This window comes from Panicum hallii, chromosome 2, assembly GCF_002211085.1.
Source record: "Panicum hallii strain FIL2 chromosome 2, PHallii_v3.1, whole genome shotgun sequence".
Classification (NCBI taxonomy): domain Eukaryota; kingdom Viridiplantae; phylum Streptophyta; class Magnoliopsida; order Poales; family Poaceae; genus Panicum; species Panicum hallii.
The window spans coordinates 14,880,179-14,899,591 of record NC_038043.1 but is presented as its reverse complement, the minus strand read 5'-3'; the positions used below and the strand labels follow the sequence as shown (position 1 = coordinate 14,899,591).

General features: G+C 47.3%; 1 long non-coding RNA gene across 1 annotated transcript; it reads right to left on the bottom strand.

The window, feature by feature from the left end:
• Nucleotides 1–6,482: 6,482 nt before the first annotated feature.
• LOC112879737 lies at nucleotides 6,483–19,207 on the bottom strand. The gene is made up of 3 exons (XR_003226152.1): nucleotides 18,823–19,207; nucleotides 7,704–7,822; nucleotides 6,483–6,998 (listed from the first exon to the last, which is right to left on the bottom strand). It is a non-coding gene; the product is annotated as an uncharacterized LOC112879737 (long non-coding RNA).
• Nucleotides 19,208–19,413: the final 206 nt, after the last annotated feature.

The following is a 19,413-nucleotide window of genomic DNA, read 5'->3' as shown; positions in this document are numbered from 1 at the left end:
CACGCTTGGAACACCAAAAGGTCGTTCCAAAGCAACCGTTTGCCTTTTATTCCGGGTTGTGGAACAGGGCCACCACAAGCGACTGTAGGACCGTACGCACACCAATTGTGCAGGACATATGTCTGTAGCGCGACTACATGACCGTACTCCTGTCGCTGTGCGGAACGTACTCCCGCACGTCGGTGCGTGGGAAAAACCAAATTACGAGTGGTAGGAGGTATGTCCACTTGCCGGGCTGATTGGTTACTAGGCTTGCCGCTTTACCATATTTCGCGGCATGTGGCTAGTACTTTCAAACGCTTAGCCACCAGTACCACACACTGCGACCTTAACAACTTTTATCAAAATAGACAGAGTAAACTTCCAGGTCATGATACTGCAGATGACCCTGTCCATTATCCTTATAGTGATTGCAGAATAGTAAACATGCAACTCCTATATTGCGCGAATGACAGGAGATCACTCGACTTTTACCGGTCCTATTTAGCAGAGCGTCTATCGATAAGGACTCGGGTACAATACATTGGATTCTAGGATTTATGCAACTAGGGTTTCATTTCAACTCCTAGACCTAATGCAAGATATATAATATATAAGTAAAATGGTAATAAATTGAAATACTGGGTATGCATCGGGGCTTGCCTTCTTGAGTGGGGTTGGGGGCAGGAGCGTCAGAGAGTTCTGAACTTTGGTTCGGGGCTTCAGTTAGACTCTCGGCAACGTTTGTCAGGTCTTTAGAAAACCCTTGATCTTGTTCCAAGACTAGCTCGTAGTCTTCGTCATCGAGCGTCGTCGATTCTACATGGTATGCAAGGATTTAAGTGAGATGGTGCTTGAATTAAGGTTTTTATTTCACAATAAAGTTGCAATCCAATAAATTAGTGCACATAAACTCATGTAACAAGGGGGGTGGGATTTCAAACTACTATCTACATTTAAGTTATGTCATTTTACTGGAATTATTTTGAATTAATTCGACCAGTTGGATTTTTATTTTGAAAATTATAAAGATTCTGACCTTGCATTTTTGTGGATAAGTTTATTTTCAATAATAAGCTTATGGTGATTTTTTTATAATTTTTTGGAAACAGAAACTAAAATATTTGGATTTAAATTCAAATTTCAAGTTTAAATTCAAATCCTGAGTAAATAGAACTATAAAGCCCTAAAAATTTAATTATGAACTAATTATCAACGTATTAAGTTATGGTAAAAAGATCTAATCATAGAAGTCTTACGAACATGCTTAATTAAATTCAAACTATTTCAAATTTGAATTGCCCAAGTTCAAAAGAACTTAAACTACAAAACAATACTAAGCTTGAAACTTTTGCACAAGCTCACACATGACCTAAAGATGCTACCTACCAAAAATCATAAGAAGCTAAGCTTGTATGCAAGAGTTATGCATAAAATACCCCTTTAACTTAGATTTAAAATAGATTCAAAAGTATTTAGTTTCAAACCAAACTTTATTAATAAAATTGTAGAGCTTGAATCCTAGTTTCTAACAAAACTGGTTTGATAATTTTTGGAGTTTCCTACAATTTTGTACAAAATTTACAAGTCAGCTGCTTTGCACACATGAAATAACAAGGGGGTTTACACTGGGGTCCTTGGTTTCTTGCATATGGACCCTTAGAACAGGAAAACTATTCGCAGTTATGCCCTTGACTCTCCCTGACGTCACCGGTGGGTCTGCTCCGGCGCGTTCTCGTCGACGGCGAGGTCTCCAGCGAGGATGGACGGGCTCAGCATGACCTACGGGACATGTAGTGCTGGTTGGGGGGTGATGTGCTCAATGAGCAGGGGTAGAACATGGCTGGCGGCGAGGTGTGGCGGCGGCCGTGATGGCGCGCTCGTGGTCCCGGTGAGGGGCCGGCGAACACGGACCTCTAGAGCGCGCGTGAGCATCATAGGAGTGTGGGGATACTTTCCCCGTGCCTAATTTGGCCGGAGACAGGACGCAGGGTGGTCCTCGACAGTGGGGTGGACGTCGGGCTCTTACCGGCGGTGATGGCAGCCGGTGTTCTACGGGCTAGGGCGACGGAGGGTGGTGAAGGAGGGGCGAGATCGCTTCAGGGGGATGACGTGGTGCTGTTGGTGCCCTTGGTCGGGGTGGAGAGACTCTGTACCGGTGGGTCGGCGGGAGGCCGAGTGGCGGCGGAGGAAGGAGCTCGTCGGCGCTGCGGTCCGGCAGTTCTGGTGGAAGAAATGGAAATTGATTTGCTTTGTGAGCTTCTGTGGGTCGTGGCAATGCTGCTGATGCACTGGATCAGGGTTTAGGGATGGTGTTTGTGGCCATCGACGATGACCAGGGACGGCGGCGGGGGTTGGGCGAAGGGAGGTGATCGGAGCAGGAGAAATTAAGTGAAATGGAGGTGTGCAAATGCAAGGGCAAGTGCTAGAGAAGCTGGAAGAGGTGCTCGGGGTCCAGAAAAGGATGTGGCTGCGCGCAAGCAAGAGCTGGCACGCTGGCGGCGCGCGTGGCGACCGCGGCGGAGCTCGGGCAGTGGCAGAGGTGGCGTGGCGCGCGGAGAAGAAGGCAGCAAAGAGAACTACGACGGTGGCCGGCCGGAGAGCGACACGTAGGATCACCGGGAAGCAGGAGGTGGCACTGGGGTTGCTGCGACGGCGAGCAGCGGCGAGAGGCGGCTCGGGCAGACAGCTAGGCGGCGTGGCAGGACAGGAAGAAGCCAGCGCGAGGCCGGGGAGCGGCGGGGCAGGTGCTGGGGCGGCACGTGGCCTGCCTCAGGGCGGCTCTGGGGCGGGGAAGTGCATGGCACATGGCCGGCAGAGCGGCAACGGTGCGCGGCAGAGAAACAGAGGAGAGGGGGAGAGAGGTAGATGAAGGAGGACCCAGTTACTAATTTCAGAAAATACAGGGACCGCACTGTAATGCACAAGTAACTTTCAAACCAGAGCTCAAATGAAGATGGGCCCAAAAGCAAAAATGTAGGGTTTTTTAAAATGTACAACTTTGCTTTAAGGTTTATCCACAGAAGAGCTAAGGATTTGGAGTTAGTATAAAACTTAACAAAGTTTCTAAACTTTATACAAATCCTATTTAAAAACTACACTACATATACATCCAATGTGTAGTTTCACCTATATTTATGATTTAAACACAAGTTTTTGACTTTTGCTAAAACAACCTTTATGTATTTGAATTCCTCTTCCCATTCTTATCTATTTAACACTAAGGACCTTTATTAGTTTATAATTATATAAAACCAACCCTTTTTCTTAGCATTTAAATTTTTAAACATACTTTCACCACATTTAGCACACAACATCGTACTAAAAGTTAGGGTGTGACAATACTAATTACCTGAGTGTCACATCAGCCGCTGTGGGAACCTCACCTCCGGCCATTCCCTCTTCCTTGCAAGGCCACCCATGGATGCGCCGTGAGCTCATGGTGCCCGTAGACCAGCCCTTCTCCACCCCCCGCCACTCCCCTCGCCGGAATTTGGCCGGCAAACGCCCCTGCCCTTCTTCCCCGACGAGCCAAGGACCTGATTGAAATGATTTCGAAAGTCTTAAGGGTGTCCCTGCAAGATTCCAGAGCCCCCCGCCCCAATTCAAAAGCTGTGAACTTCAAAAATATGTAGAAAGATGTAGAAAATTTAGAAAAATGCCAAACTAGTTTTGTTTGAATCCTTAAGTTATACTCGACTACTTTTATATAGTGAGTTTAGCTATATGTGTGTATTTTCTGATGTAGATTAAATACTAGGAAATGAATATTTTATTTGTATCTCCTATTATATGCATGTGTTATAGCTGAATTTTGGAACTTAGGTTGTATGTTCCATGTGTAGCTTTGTGTAAAAATTTCGAGTTCTTTTCTACTCCTTTACTTAGAAATTCGAGTACCTTTGTTATATGTTGATAGAAGTTCCATGATTTAATTCTAGACGCATTCCTTCATGTTTAAAGCTGAAAATTTTACCTTAGCTTTGCTTCAGCATGCTTAATCCAAGATAAAACTTTGAGAGTCAGAATCCAAGTGTAACTCCAGTAATGAATTTAAGTTTAGATTCCAAGAAAAATTCATGAACAATAGCTCTAGTTCATGAAAAATTATAAAAAATATTTTGAGGTGTTATTCTTAAGGAGTGTGTCATGTCTATAAGCTTTCAACCCATAATCAGATATAGAACAGCTAGAATAAATAGGACTAGATGTCATAATGCTATCTTCTTAATTAATCACAATAAGTCCCTAATTAAATAATAACCTAGGGTTATTAAAGACAATTAGCTAGTCAAATAAAATTAATTAATGTAATTAATTGAGCTAATCAAACATGTTACCTTATGCAGTAGATTAAATATTTAGGGTAAACACTTATGTTACTTAATGTAACTAAGTAAATGGGTTAATACCCGATAAATGACTGCCCAGTAAAGGGCAACTGTGTTGTTTGCTAGTTTGTAATGTTAAGTTCGTTGGATTGCAACTTTATTGTGACATAGAATAAAAGTCTATGCATTTTCTAAACTGCATCCTTTACATCATATGTAGACTCGACGCTTCTCGCCGACGGTGATTATCAGATTCTTCCGGAACCCGAAGTAGAAATCTCTGAAGACGCTGGGAACATCGTCGAAGAATTAACTGAAGCCCCGAACCCGAGTTCGGAAGAAATTGTTAACGTCTCTGACCCCAGCCTCGCCAGTGAAGGCAAGCCCCGGATAATAATCCACTATTTTATTTACATTGCAATATAACTTTATAAATATAAATACTTGTGCATTAAGTTCTTAGGAGTTGTCTGGAAACCCTAGATGCATATTTCTAGGAACCCATGTACTGAATGTTAGAAACTGAGTCCGACTAGTGCTATGCTAATAGGACCAGTAGAAGTCGAGTGATTTCCTGTCATTCGCGCGATATAGGAATTGGTTGCTTACGATACTGCAATCACTATAAGGATGTCGGACGGGGTTATGTGTAGTATCTTGGAAAGAAAGGATACCCCGTCTGTGTTGATGAATTTGGTTAAGGTCGCAGTGTGTGGTAGTGGCAGTTAAGCATTTGAAAGTACTAGCCACATGCCGTGAAATATGGTAAGCGGTAAGCCTAGTAACCAATCGGCCCAGCAAGTGGACTCATCCCCCACCACTCGACTTTTATTTTATGTTTACACGCACCGACTGTGGGAGTACGTTCTGCAGAGCAGACGGGAATACGGTCATGTAGTCGCGCTACAGATGTATGTCCTGCACATTGGATGTGCGTATGATCCTGCAGTCGCTTGTGGTGGCTTTGTTCCACGACCCAGGATGAAAGGCAAACGGTTGCTTCGGAACGACCTGTTGGTGTTCCAAGCGTGTGAGTTAGGTTTACCTTGCAAGGGTTGAAATTCGATTCAGAATCGTCCGTTTCTCACAGAGATTGAGACTGCTTAACTCTTTTGCCACATAGAGTAACAAGAGAAACCTTATGAGGAGTAATACTGAGATATGTTTTAAAGAGGCTCTACCTTGCTTGAGTAGTTATAGGTGCTTACCTAGAATGGTTAAAGGAACTAGAAACTGAAAGCTAAAATATGAAATTAAGGATCTACTCTTTATTGCTTTTCAGCTGAGACAAGACCCGAAACCCCATTAAAACCTTCATGGTCTAGTTATGGGCTAAGTATACCCTAATTCCTGGTAAGCCTTGCTGAGTATTAGAGTACTCAGTCTTGCAATATGATTTGATTTCAGGTAATGTCTCTGAAGATCCTACTTTTCCCATGCCTTGGCCGTATGCTTTGCCTGATGGTTGGTCCGTGGAGTGGGACCCGTCCGCGGCCAACACTGATCATAACGAGTGATGTCATGCCATGGCTTAGCATGATGTCCATACTGGCGACGTGTATAGTTATCGTACTTTAAATTCCGCTGCTATGAGGTTGAATTTTTTAAACTGGTTTGTAATAACTTCTATCAGTCTAGAACTTATGCTATTTTATCAACTCATATAATATAAGTGCTTGTGATTGTAAAAATATGATGGTGATTGTATCTCCGTACTCGCCTTCGTGCGAGGTACCCAACAGGCCAAGGGGTTACACCGTTTGAGTACGATTGGAGCCCTCGAGAGAAAGGACTTGCGTACTTGAGCCGGTGTAATTCAAGTTGGTTCTGCCACACATTCCATCACACATCACTGAAAATTAATGACGACCCCACATATCAATCCAGCACACATCCATTCATTCATATATATATGTCATTACAGTAGACGTAAATGTATGAATCAGTCTATCATATACAAGTCCATAGATGCTAAACAACAAATCATACATTCAAAAGTAGTGTTTCAACAAAAGAACATAATATATGCAATGGGTATGACTATGTTTCAACAAAAAAATAGTGTCGCATAACTTCACTTTGAACCAAAAGAGCTTAAAATAGACTACACAGCAAGTCTAGCTCCTACAGTTAGTTCAGAGCAGCATGTTGAATACGCAAAAAGAGAGGCCCTTTCACTATCAACATCATATAAACAAAGTTACTAACTACACAAGAGGTTATTGTACCCTTTACATGATACAAGTCCCCATACAGATTCTATTATAAATAGCACTTGTATTCAACATGTACATGTATTAACAAATATGCACAGGATAGCGGCGGATCGACGGTACGACGGCGACAGCAGCGTGCAGACGTGGAACGGGCGACCCGCACCAGGCGAGCAGATCACGGGCGGCAAAAGGAATCAACGTTGTGTTCAAAAGAAAGAGCAGGTAAAATCAATGCGTTGGGCTGGTATTGAGATGCACGCAAGTGCAACGTGCAGGGAGAAAAATCTCGTCTAGTTTGGCTCTATACCATGTTACGAATAACATTTGTATTCAATACGTGAGCTCTAGACCTAAATATACATGTACATGTATTAGCAAATATACACAAAACCCCTTATACAATGGGGAAAATAAAGGGTACATATAAATCTAACAGATTCCACCTTAACAAAAGGAGAGCTCTTTTCACTCTCTACAAAGGAGATAAGAGAACTTGTATTAGTACTATCAAGAATAATCTACTGTCAATTTGGTAGCTCAAGCAAAGATGTATGAATTACAAAAGGAACATGGGACTACACCATCATTTCAGCATACACAAGCATCCAGTAAATGTTCCAAAATGAAAAGGTCATAGTTCCCGATTGGTATATGCTAACTAGCCCTGTTCAAGCTACAGGTCATTCTCATTTCTAAATCCAGAGTTACTCCATAAGGCATTCCATTTAAAAGGCCTAAGTTTCAAGGGCAAAGAAATACAGTTCAAGACTAGTCAAATTTTAGATAAGTATATGCTAACTAGTACAGGTGTGTAGTCACCGATAAAAAGAAATAGCATGCATTCAACTGCTACTAAAATTACCAATTGAGTTTTGCAAAAGTGATATGTGAATGCCACTTATAGAAATGACAAATACATGCCTACAGAACAAATAGTTTATGTATGCTAGAGTTTCTATCAACTGGTTGACTCAGTTTCAGAGATTTGCCAAGTATTTTGATGTATTTCCTAAAGTTTCCTGCCTACACAATATATTGATGGTATTCAGATTGAATACCTAAAGTTTCATGAATGCCAAATGCAGAGGACGTATACCAGTACAGATTCTATGAATAATTGTAAGAATCTAGGATTAACCGGTATTAGGTGAATTATCAAAGAAGCATACAAAGCAACCTTTAGTATGTAACCCCCTCAAGTTTCAAGCTCAGATTCTGCTGCTCTTCAACCCTTTGAAGTAAGTTCATCCTTTTTTCAGTTCTTTGAACAAAACTTGTCTTCTCGGGTATTATAACCTTCAAAATACAAGCAACTAATTAGGTTCCTTGAGTCATGCAACAGATTATGCAGGATAGCAAAGTATTCAACTAATCAAAACTGATTCCTTTAAGAACCAGATTACTACAAGAGGAACCTGTCTCAAAATACTTATCAGGATTGGAGAACCCACTAGCTTATCTGAATTGATTCACATAATACCTATACAACCAGTGCTAAATCCTAACGCTTTACGTTTATGAAACACATGCTTCCAAGCTAAGCATATCCTATCTCAAAAAAAGCTAAGCATATCCGTCTTTGTACCAGAGCATTTGAACAAATAGGCTGTGTGTTTGAATCAAACAAACCTGAAGCATAAACAAACTGCCCCTGCAAATCTGCCACCAACACTCTTGAGGAGCGCTGCAGCCGTGGCCAAGCCGAGCGCCAGCACGCCCCACGACACAGGTGAGTCCATCCCAGTACCAGCGGCAGCGACTCCGCCTGAGCCGCCTACGCGGCCAACAACGGCTATGGCCTAGCGTCACCTCATAGAGGTGGAAGGGCAAAGGGATCTTTATGGCACTGCCTTCATCCTCCATCATGACAGGCGCAACACATTGTCGCCTTCGCCGCCCGTCTCTCTCTTGCGTGCAGCCGCCATGGTTGCCCTCGCCTCGCACTGTTAGCAGAGGTAGCGTGGATAGGAGTAGAGAATATGAATGGGGATCGGATAGCAAGCAAGAGACAGGAATTGGATAGATTTGTTTTGGAGGTATGCTTCCTTGGAAAAGCTGTTCTGTTCCGTTCATACATGAGTTCATCCCTCACACTCGACTCGCTTTTAATACAGATCAATGTTAGCCTTCTATAATTATAGCGTGACCTATGAGCTACCCCAGCCTCTACATGTATATATGCACATTGTGGTGGAATAGAATCAGTCGTCTCCGTAATAACACTTTCATGGTATCAGAGCGGTTCCGATCCGCTAGTCTTCCGCAACCGCAGCGCCGCCCCGTGCCTGCCTCCTACGCCGGGCGCGCTGCGGTCCCATCGCCGGCGCTTGCCTCCAATCGCTCACACCTCATGCTGCTCCGTCTTGGATCGCCGGGTGCGGCCGCTGATGCCCGCCCCATCGTTGACGATCGTCATCGGGCGCGGCCGTTGATCGCTCCATGGCTGATGACGCCACAGTCGCCACCACTCTCGCTGCCCAGGCGGCACGCCAGGCCGAGGAGGCGCGCCTCCGCGCGGCTGCCCTGGATGAGTATGAACAGGCACAGGAGACCCTCTGGGCGCAAGCCACTACCATCGTCAACGTCAAGGCCCTCATCCCCATCATCCTTGACAAGGCCATGGACACCTACACCAAGTGGCGCGGCAAGTTCCTCACCGTCCTCGGCAAGTATGCCCTCACCCGCCACGTCCTCGAGGATGAGTCGTTCCCCGCCCACCCGGTGTGGATCCAAGCGGACTGCTGCGTCCTCACGTGGATCTACGGCACCGTCTCCAGCGACCTGTAGCAATCGCTGATGATGCGGCAAGGTCCTGCTCGCAACGCGTGGTGCTACCTCGAGGATGAATTCCTCGGACAGAAGGACTCCCGTGCTCTTATCCTTGAGACACAGTTCCGTACCTTCTGCCAGGAGGCCCTGAGCATCACCGACTACTGCCGCCGCCTTGAGTCCATGGCTGCTTCCCTTGCTGAATTCGGTGACCCCATCGGCGATCGGCAGATGGTACTCACGCTCCTCCGCGGCCTCAGTGGCAAGTTTCGCCACATGGTGTCCATCCTCAAGATGCACAGGCCATTCCCAACGTTCGTTGAAGCTCGCACTCACCTCCTTTTGGAGGAGATGGAGATCGACGCTCATCCTCTGTCCCCACCGGCCGCCCTCGTCGCTGCGACGCCGCGTTCACCGGCCCCTGGCATGCCCGCTCCTCCATAACGCCCCGCTGCACCAACCGGTGGCCAGCGCACCGGCCGTCGTCGTGGCCACGGTGGCCGCGGCGGACCTGCTGGTGCGCCCCCAGCTGGACAGGGCAGCGCCCCTCCCGGTACAGGCATGTACTCGTCGTTCACCCATCCTTGGGCCGGCACCGTGCGCATGTGGCCATACGATCAGTCGGGATGCCCTCCGCTGCCACAACCTACATTCCACGCAGCCCCGCACTATGGCGGCTTCAGTGCTCCTCCTGGCGCCTATGGAGGTGCACACGGCACCCACCGCCTCCGTACGGCACGTACTATGGGGGAGCTCCACCAACGATGTTCCAGGCGCCCTCACTAGCATACCAGGCGGCGCCCTGGAACCCCACACATGGTGGGTCTTGGCATTAGGACTCCCTGGCGCACTCCTTCAACACTATGACGCTAAACCCGCCGGCCTCGATTTCTGAGTGGTATGCTGATTCAGGTGCCGGTTCGCACATGACCAAGGATGCTGGTACACTCTCCACCATTTCCCCACCCTCTTCTATTACTCCTCCGTCAATCATTGTGGTAAATGGTGCTTTGCTTCCTGTCACAGCTACTGGATCACATGTTTTTTCCTGCCCACAGCGCAACCTTGCTCTTAATAATGTCCTGGTGTCACCAACATTATTAAGAACCTTATTTCCATTTGTTGTTTTACCACAGACAATAATTGTTCCATTGAATTTGATCCATTTAGTCTCTCTATGAAGGATCTGCAAACCAGAAATGTGATCGCCAGGTGCAATAGCTCCGGTGACCTCTACCCGTTCTATGCACCTTCCACCAGCACCTCCGCGCTCATCGCTGCACCCACCTCCCTTTGGCATCGCCGTCTCGGTCACCTTGGGCGTGAAGCTTTGTCCAAACTTATCAGCTCCAGTGTTATTTCTTGTAATAAAGATGACATCGATCATATCTATCATGCATGCCAACTTGGCCGTCATGCCCGTTTACCCTTCGGTTCATCTAGCTCTCGAGCTACTCATAATTTTGATTTAATACACTGTGATTTATGGACATCTCCTCTTGTTAGTGTGTCAGGATACAAATATTATCTTGTTATTCTTGATGACTGTTCTCACTACACTTGGACTTTTCCGCTTCGCCTAAAATCTGAGACATTTTCCACTCTTTCTAACTTTTTCGCTTATGTTCGCACGCAGTTTGGCACCACCATCAAGAGCGTTTAGTGTGACAATGGCCGTGAATTTGACAATTCTCTGGCCCGCATGTTCTTCCTCTCCCACGGCTCCGCATGTCATGTCCATACACCTCCCAACAAAATGGTAAAGCAGAGCGTTCCCTTCGCACTATCAATAACACTCTGCGTTCCCTTTTGTTTCAGGCAATTCTCTCTCCAGCTTACTGGGTTGAGGCCCTTCGCACTGCTACATATCTGGTGAACCGCCTCCCCACTAAAACTCTCGCCTCCTCCACTCCCTACAGCGCCCTCTTTTCTGCCCAGCCCTCTTATAATCATCTCAAAGCTTTTGGGTGCGCTTGCTATCCTAACATGTCCTCCACCGCGCCCCACAAACTTGCTCCCCGCTCCTCCTTATGCGTTTTTCTCTGCTACTCCTCGGAACACAAAGGCTATAGGTGTCTTGAGCTTCAGTCAAATCGCATTCACATTTCTAGACATGTCATTTTTGATGAATCTTCTTTTCCTTTCTCCAACATGTCTACCACACCCATGGCTCCCTCCGTCCTGGATTTTCTCGTTGATGATCATGATCTTACCGCTTTAGTTCCTAGAGCTCGTTTTGTGCGTGCAGGTACCACAGATCCCTCGGCGACACACCCCGTGCCTAAGGCCGCCCCTGTGTCGCCCAGTCCTGGCGCAGGACCACAGTCCCCTGGGCATAGCATCGCTGCCCATGGTGCCACCTTCACGCCGATGTCCGCGTCGATTGGCACTGCTACCCCTGTGCACCCCACACAGGCTGCTGCCAGCAGCGCCATCCCCACGGTACCCCCGAGTACTGCCGGTTCTGCTGCCCCTGGCGCTCGCGCCCAGGTTGTTGCCAGCAGCACCGGTCGTACAGCTGACACTCGACCGGTCGCTGTCCCGCCGGTCACCAATGCGCACTCGATGCGCACACAGGCAAGGCTGGCATCGCACAGCCCGTGGATCGCCTCAACCTCCACGCTGTGCCTATGTAGCCTCTCCCATGCTCTGTTCGTGATGCACTGTCAGACCCCAATTGGCGCACTGCTATGCAGGCCGAGTATGATGCTTTGCTCGCCAACGACACCTGGAGTCTTGTGCCACGCCCTCGTGGCATCAATGTTGTATCTAGCAAGTGGATATATCGACACAAATTGCTCTCAGATGGGTCTCTTGATCGCTACAAGGCACGTTGGGTCCTTCGGGGTTTCACACAGCGGCTTGGTGTGGACTATGATGAGACTTTCAGTCCTGTTGTCAAGCCTGCGACAGTTCGTGTTGTTCTCTACCTGGCATTATCTCATAATTGGCCTATTCATCAGCTGGATGTCAAGAATGCATTTTTGCATGGCACTCTTACTGAGATAGTGTACTGTGTACAGCCATTTGGTTTTGTGGATCCCTCTGACTCAGATTATGTCTGTCGGCTCAACAAGTCCTTATATGGTTTGAAATAGTCTCCCCGTGCTTGGCATCACAGGTTCGCCTCTCACTTAGTGTCACTAGGCTTTCTTGAAACAAAGTCAGATACTTCACTCTTCACATATCATCGTGGACCAGACACGGCCTATCTGTTGCTGCATGTGGATGATATTGTTCTCATTGCCTCCTCTGCCGGTTTTCTGATGCATATCATCGTAGCACTCCAGCATGAATTTGCTATGGTAGACATGGGCCAGCTACATCATTTTCTGGGGATCTCTATAACACGCTCTACAGATGGTCTGTTCCTCTCTCAGTGGCAGTACACTCAGGATATTTTGGAGCGCGCCGGGATGAGTGCGTGCAAGCCTTGCAGCATGCCTGTGGATCTCCACTCCAAATTATCTGCTGATGGACCTCCTGTTGTTGACTCCACAGAGTATCGCAGTCTTGCTGGCGCTTTGCAGTATTTGACTTTCACCCGTCCAGATATTGCCTTCGCAGTTCAGAAGATATGCCTCTATATGCATGATCCTCGGGAGCCGCACCTGGCTGCTCTCAAGCGGATCCTACGCTACTTGCAGGGAACACTGTCTCTTGGATTGACCATGCGTCGATCCTCACCTGCAGAGCTTGTTGTGTACACGGATGCCGACTGGGCTGGATGTCCCGACACTCATCGGTCGACCTCAGGCTATGAAGTGTTCCTCGGGGACAACTTGGTGTCCTGGTCCTCCAAGCGTTAGCACACTGTCTCCAAATCTAGCACTGAAGCTGAATATCGTGCTGTGGCGAATGGTGTTGCTGAAGCCACTTGGCTGCGTCAGCTGCTTCTTGAGCTTCGCCACCCACCTCTCCGTGCCACCCTGGTCTACTGTGACAACATCAGTACTGTATACCTCTCCAGCAATCCAGTGCAGCATCAGTGGACGAAGCATGTTGAGATTGACCTCCATTTTGTTCGAGAGAAGGTTGCCCTCGGTCACGTTCGGGTTCTTCATGTTCCTATGACATCACAGTACGCCGACGTCTTTACCAAGGGCCTTCCTACCTCAGTATTTCAGGAGTTTTGGTCCAGCCTGAATGTTAACGATGCTCCCGATTAGACTGCGGGGGAGTGTTAGCCTTCTGTAATTATAGCGTGACCTATGAGCTACCCCAGCCTCTACATGAATATATGCACATTGTAGTGGAGTAGAATGAGTCGTCTCCGTAATAACACTTTCAATCAGAACGCATACCGAGCAACTAGCTCATGCTACTCCCTCTCTCGGCTAGACACACACGTGTTACGCTTTCGGGCCCGCTCGCCACGATGCAGCCCAACAGAAGCAAGCTCTTCAGAAGCAGGTCCATAAGAGGCAGTGCTAACATCCCCTCCTAGAAGAGAACCTGCTTGACCCCAAGCAGGAGCCAGAGGAAATGGTTGACGCAGCGTAGTGAAATCCTCCCAAGTAGACAACGATGGAGGCAAGCATGACCATTACACAAGCACTTGAGAGAACCCAGCAGTACCTTCAGAAGCCATTCGCCGCTGAAGAATCTTCTTAGGAACTTGAAAGCCAGAGTGACCAAAGGGTAACTGAGCCACTCCCACAGAAGGAGGAATTGCCTTCTTCAATTGCAAAACATGAAAGACAAGATGAATGGAAGAAGATTCAGGCAATTGCAATTTGTAAGCTACACTGCCAACCTTGGATATGATCTTGAATGGACCGAAGAACTTGAATGTGAACTTCTGATTGGCCCGAGGAGCAAGAGACAACTGAATGTAAGGCTGAAGCTTCAGGAAAACCATATCGCCCACCTCAAAATGACGCTCAGTACGCCATTTATCAGCTTGTGACTTCATTCATTGCTGAGCACGCCCCAAATGCTGCTGCACCAACTGCTGCATTGTAGCATTTTCCTCCAACCAGTCACCAAGAGAAGGTATTGGGCAAGCTTGCAACAAGTCAATGCCAAAGTGTTTAGGATCATAACCATACAGCACCTCAAAAGGAGAGAAACCCAAGTCTGAATGCCAGCTAGAGTTATACCAAAACTCAGCCAAATACAACCAGTCCAACCATTTTGTAGGACAAGCACTCCCAAAGCACCTGAGGAAGGTTTCCATGCGCTGATTCACCCTCTCGGTTTGGCTATCAGACTGGGGGTGATATGCTGAGCTCATGCTTAATCACCTAGCCATGTCAAGCAAATGCTTCCAAAGGTTACGGGTAAAAAATTTATCCCTATCTGAGATAATTATAGAGGGAAAACCATGCAACTTACGAATATGTTGCATAAAGGTCTTAGCAACAGATCCAGCATTGAATGGATGCTTCAAGGGAACGAAATGACTGAACTTGGAAAACTTATCTACTACCACCAAAATGCAATTCTTACCCCAAGAAACAGGCAGCCCCTCCACAAAGTCCATGCTGACTTTTTGCCAAGCTCGAGAAGACACTGGCAAGGGTTGCAACAATCCAGGGTACTTAACCCTCTCTGCTTAGCTTGTTGACAAATGGTACAGCTAGCCACATAATTCTTAACATCCTGCCCCATCCAAGGCCAAGAGAACAAAAGAGAACAATTTCTTCACCCTCTGGTAATTGGCGGGACACTAGAAATGTCCCCCAATGACTGAACTATGAAAAGCTGATAGAACACTTTGCTGAGCTACTTTGTTATTGCCCAACCACACTTTTCCTTTGTAGAAAAGTAAGCCATCCTTGAGAGAAAAATGCTGCACAGACTGAGCATTAACAAACAACTTAGTCAACATTTCCTTTGCCTAGGAATCCAACATATAACCTTCCATAACAGCTTCTGTCCAATCAGGAGTACACACAGAAAGTGAAGACAAGACAGACTGATCATGAGCCTTCCTAGACAGTGCATCTGCTTATACACAATTCTATAGTGCATGCCCAATAGCTTAGTAAACACTTTCTGTTGCCAAGGAGTACTAAGCCTTTGTTCATTCAAATGGACCAAGCTCTTTTGATCTGTGAAAATCACAAACTCACCATGCAACAGATAAGATTTCCATTGATCATTAGCAATGAGGATAGCAAGGTACTTCTTTTCATAGGTAGAAAGGCCTTGAGAGTCTTAGGACCTAGAGGTTTGCTGATGTAAGCCAAGGGATGACCATCCTGAAGAAGTACAGCCCCCACACCATTGTTGCAAGCATCTGTTTCAACACAAAAAGTCTTGGAGAAATCAGGCAATGCAAGCACAGGAGCGGAACTGAGAGCCTGCTTGAGAGTAGAAAATGCCAATTCATGATCTTGGGTCCACACAAACAGCATCCCTTTCTTTAGCAATTCAGTTAGAGGCTTACAGATAACTGCAAAATGTTTGACAAATTTTCTATAACACCCTGCCAAACCCAAAAAGCTCCTCAGTTGCTTGACATTAACTGGAACAGGCCAATTGAGAACTGCCTCAACTTTAGTTGGATCAGTGCTGACTCCCTCTTCACTAATTACATATTACATGCCCCAAATAAGAGATTCTCCTCTGTGCAAGTTTACACTTTGACATCTTCACAAACCACTGATCCTATTGAAGAAGTTCTAACACTTGCCTCAAATGAACTAGGTCTTCCTCATAAGTCCTGCTGTAAATCAGTATATATCATCAAAAAAGACAATGACATATTTTATCAAGAGAGGTGCTAGAGTTGAATTCATAGCACCCTGAAAAGTACCATGGGCCCAGACAACCCAAAATCCATCACCAAAAACTCAAAGTCACCATGGTGGGTTTGAAAGGCCATCTTATACTCCTCCCCCTACTTCAATCTAGTTTGGTGGTAGCTAGAGATTAAAGTCCAAAGTAGAAAACCAGCTAGCTTTGGAAAGCTTATCCATAACCTGGTCAAAAAGGGGAATAGGAAATTTGCTTTTGATTGTCAGTGCACTCAAGTAACGGTAATCAACGCAGAACCGATAAGAACCATCTTTCTTCCTCACAAGCAAAACAGGTGAACAGAATGATGAAGTACTAGGCCTGACAATGCCCAATTTGATCATGTCAGCCACCTGCTTTTCAATCTCATCCTTAAGAGAAGGAGGGTATCTATAAGGACGAACATTGATAGGTCTTGCTCCGACCACAAAAGGAATACTGTGATCACAAGACCTCTTAGGAGGGAGACTATCAGGGGCTAAAAAGACCAGTGCAAACTCAGCTAGCAAGGCAGCTACCTCATCAGGAATACCAGCCACAGCAGGAGAAGCAACAGAATCACCATGCAATTCAGAAATTTGGAGACTAAACTCAATCTGGTCATCATGTAAGGCACCATGAAGCACAGCAGTAGAGTCCTGATGAGGCAACACCATCCATTTTTGGCCCCAAAGCACCTGCATAGGACTGAAACTCTCTAACCAATCCATGCCAAGAATCAAGTCAAAGGACTGGAGGGGAAGGTGACAAGATTAAGTACCACGGTACCCCAAAGAATGGCCCTCAAGGGCCTGAGCAAGAATTAGCCAGCCGCTGTCGTGCGGCCTGGCCCACCAGGGTAGAAGGTGCAGCCAGCACCAGCCCGTCAATGGGGGAAGCCGCCACAGCTCAGCAGCAGCAGCGGAACCCGGGACGCATGGCGGCCCGCCGACCACATAACCATGGGGGTCGGGAGGGCCAAGCCAACCCCGGGAAGGAGCCCGACCTCGAGATATCCTAGGGAAGGCACGAGGCAGCATTAAATGCACAAGATCCGACAAGATGTGCATGTGCGCCACTCACCCAATAGCCGGGGTAGGGGCGCCGCCTACGGACCAGAGGACCGGCGGGAGCACCCCCGGTCAACCGGCCATCATGACGAGGGAGGTCGGCCCTGCCGACCAGACGGGAGGCCCGCCCCCAGCGCATCAAGAGGGGTGCGCCGCAAGGACGACAGCGTCATCCCCTGCCACAGGGAGTGCAAACAAGACCAAGGACATGTCAGGCGGCACCGCAGATCGGGCGGACGAGACTTGTTCGACCGAGGACCCCGGACAGGACATGTGTAGGATAGTCGACCTCCCTCCTGAGATTCAACCGGGGGGGCGTGGTAGCCCCTCTCTCACGCACTGTAGCCCAGCCCGCCAGACATATAAGGTGGAGCTGGGCCTTCTCTCTCAGAAGGCTTCAAAAGCTACACACCGCTTGCAAGCGTTCCGTCATTAGAATCCAGCATTCGAACATGAGGAACACGAAGAACATCCTCCATACAAGATGTAGGGTGTTCGCCCGAACCAGTCTAAATTCTTGCCTTCGACTGTTAGTCATCGAGCCACAGAGAAGCGCGGCGTAAATTACTAGTCGGTGATCAAAACACCAATAGAAGGACTTCCAAGTTCTGCTGAAAGACAAGCTCGTGAATGACCCATTCAGCTGCAGGGACAACAGCCAAGCACTGCATAAAACCTCCATTAGCCACTTTCACTGAGCACTAGCAGTAGTAGTGGAAATAGCAGGGATCCTATCCAAAACTCTTTCTGATACAAGAGTGAGTACTACCCGAGTCCACCAAAATATCAACTGGCAAGGAATGAAAGGCGCCACTGAACTGCATTGTGCGCTTAGACTAACCACCTTGAACAGCAGTATCAGAGATTGCCAGAAACAACTGTTCCTCAGAAGCAGACTCGTCCTCCAGGACAGAAACCGTATCCTCAACTGGAGCAATTCCCATACCTACTAAAAGGCATGCAATTGAACTGTAGCAGCACAAGAATGACCACGATTCCACTTCTCCGTGCAACGCTCACAGAGCCCTTTTGCGCGTCTGTAGGCACGCAGAGCAGCCAATTTGCCATCAAGGATTCGTGGTCAATGAATAACGCCTGTCGTCGATCGGTGTGGTACGAGGATCACGATCTGGGACGGGAGGCAATGGCAACGCCATTGGACCCTTCTGCTGAGGCTTGGGCTAGAATCCCGAGTCAGGCTTGCAAAATTCACGACGCCGAGCCGGCTCAGCCACCTCTTCCTGTAAAAGGGCAAGAGTGCAAGCAGTATCCAAATCACCCGGCCTCTGAATAAGAACTGCTCTAATATCCTCAAACCATCCACAAATCTAGTGGCATAGTAAGGGGAATCAGTGGAAGACTCATACGCAAGCAACTGATCTACCAAACCAGAGAACTGCTCTTTACCAAAGCGCTTGAGCACTAACTTACAAAGATCAGGCCACGAATCGTGAGCCAACATCTTCTCAACAGCCTGAAACCAACGCGCAGCTGCGCCAGAGAACTGCATGACTGAAACTTTCACCCACATAGACGGATCGACATGATATATAACAAAATACTTCTCACAGCGGGAGATCCAAAGCTTAGGATTCTCACCATCAAAAATAGGTAACGGAACCTTAGGCAATTTCTCCATGAGAAATTCCCCTGAGTCACTACTGCGAGGACGAGTAGAGGACTCAAAAGTAGAACCATGAGCTTTAGGCATAGTATGAGGAGGCGAGGTCGTACCCTTGACCGGGACATGAGTAAAGGTCGTAGCAGACCCGAACCCAAGATCCCGGTGATTGTTGTCATGGCGGTGCCCATCAGGGCCGTCGACGTGCTTCCCCGCAGACGAGCGCGGCGGCGTCGACTCGGGCTTGAGGTCCCGGAATCCACACCAAGGTGCTCTAGAGAAGAGCGCTCCCAGTGCTGGTTCAGCTTGCGAATCTCTAACTTGATGTTGTCCATGGCGGCATCGACCTTCGGCCGCCAAGCTGCCAGGTCCTCGCTGGCGTTCTCAAGAGCGCTGATCCGCTCTTCCTTCTTGTCAGCGAGCTCCTAGAATCGCCGATGTCCATCGTGGCGAACTTCTTGTCGATCTCATCGAGAAGCATCTTGGAATTGGGATCCATCGCACCGTGACGGCGCTGAAGACTGTCACAACCCGAAGTTTAAAAACCATTTAACATGTAATTTGCAGCATCATGGACATCATCTAGTTATAATGGAGCATCATTTATACATGGATTGGATTGTTTATATTTAATTCTTTGCTTTGTTTGAGTGAAAGTTGTGAAGCAAGTCTGATTTCAAATGGAGGAATTAAAGTATTTTTGC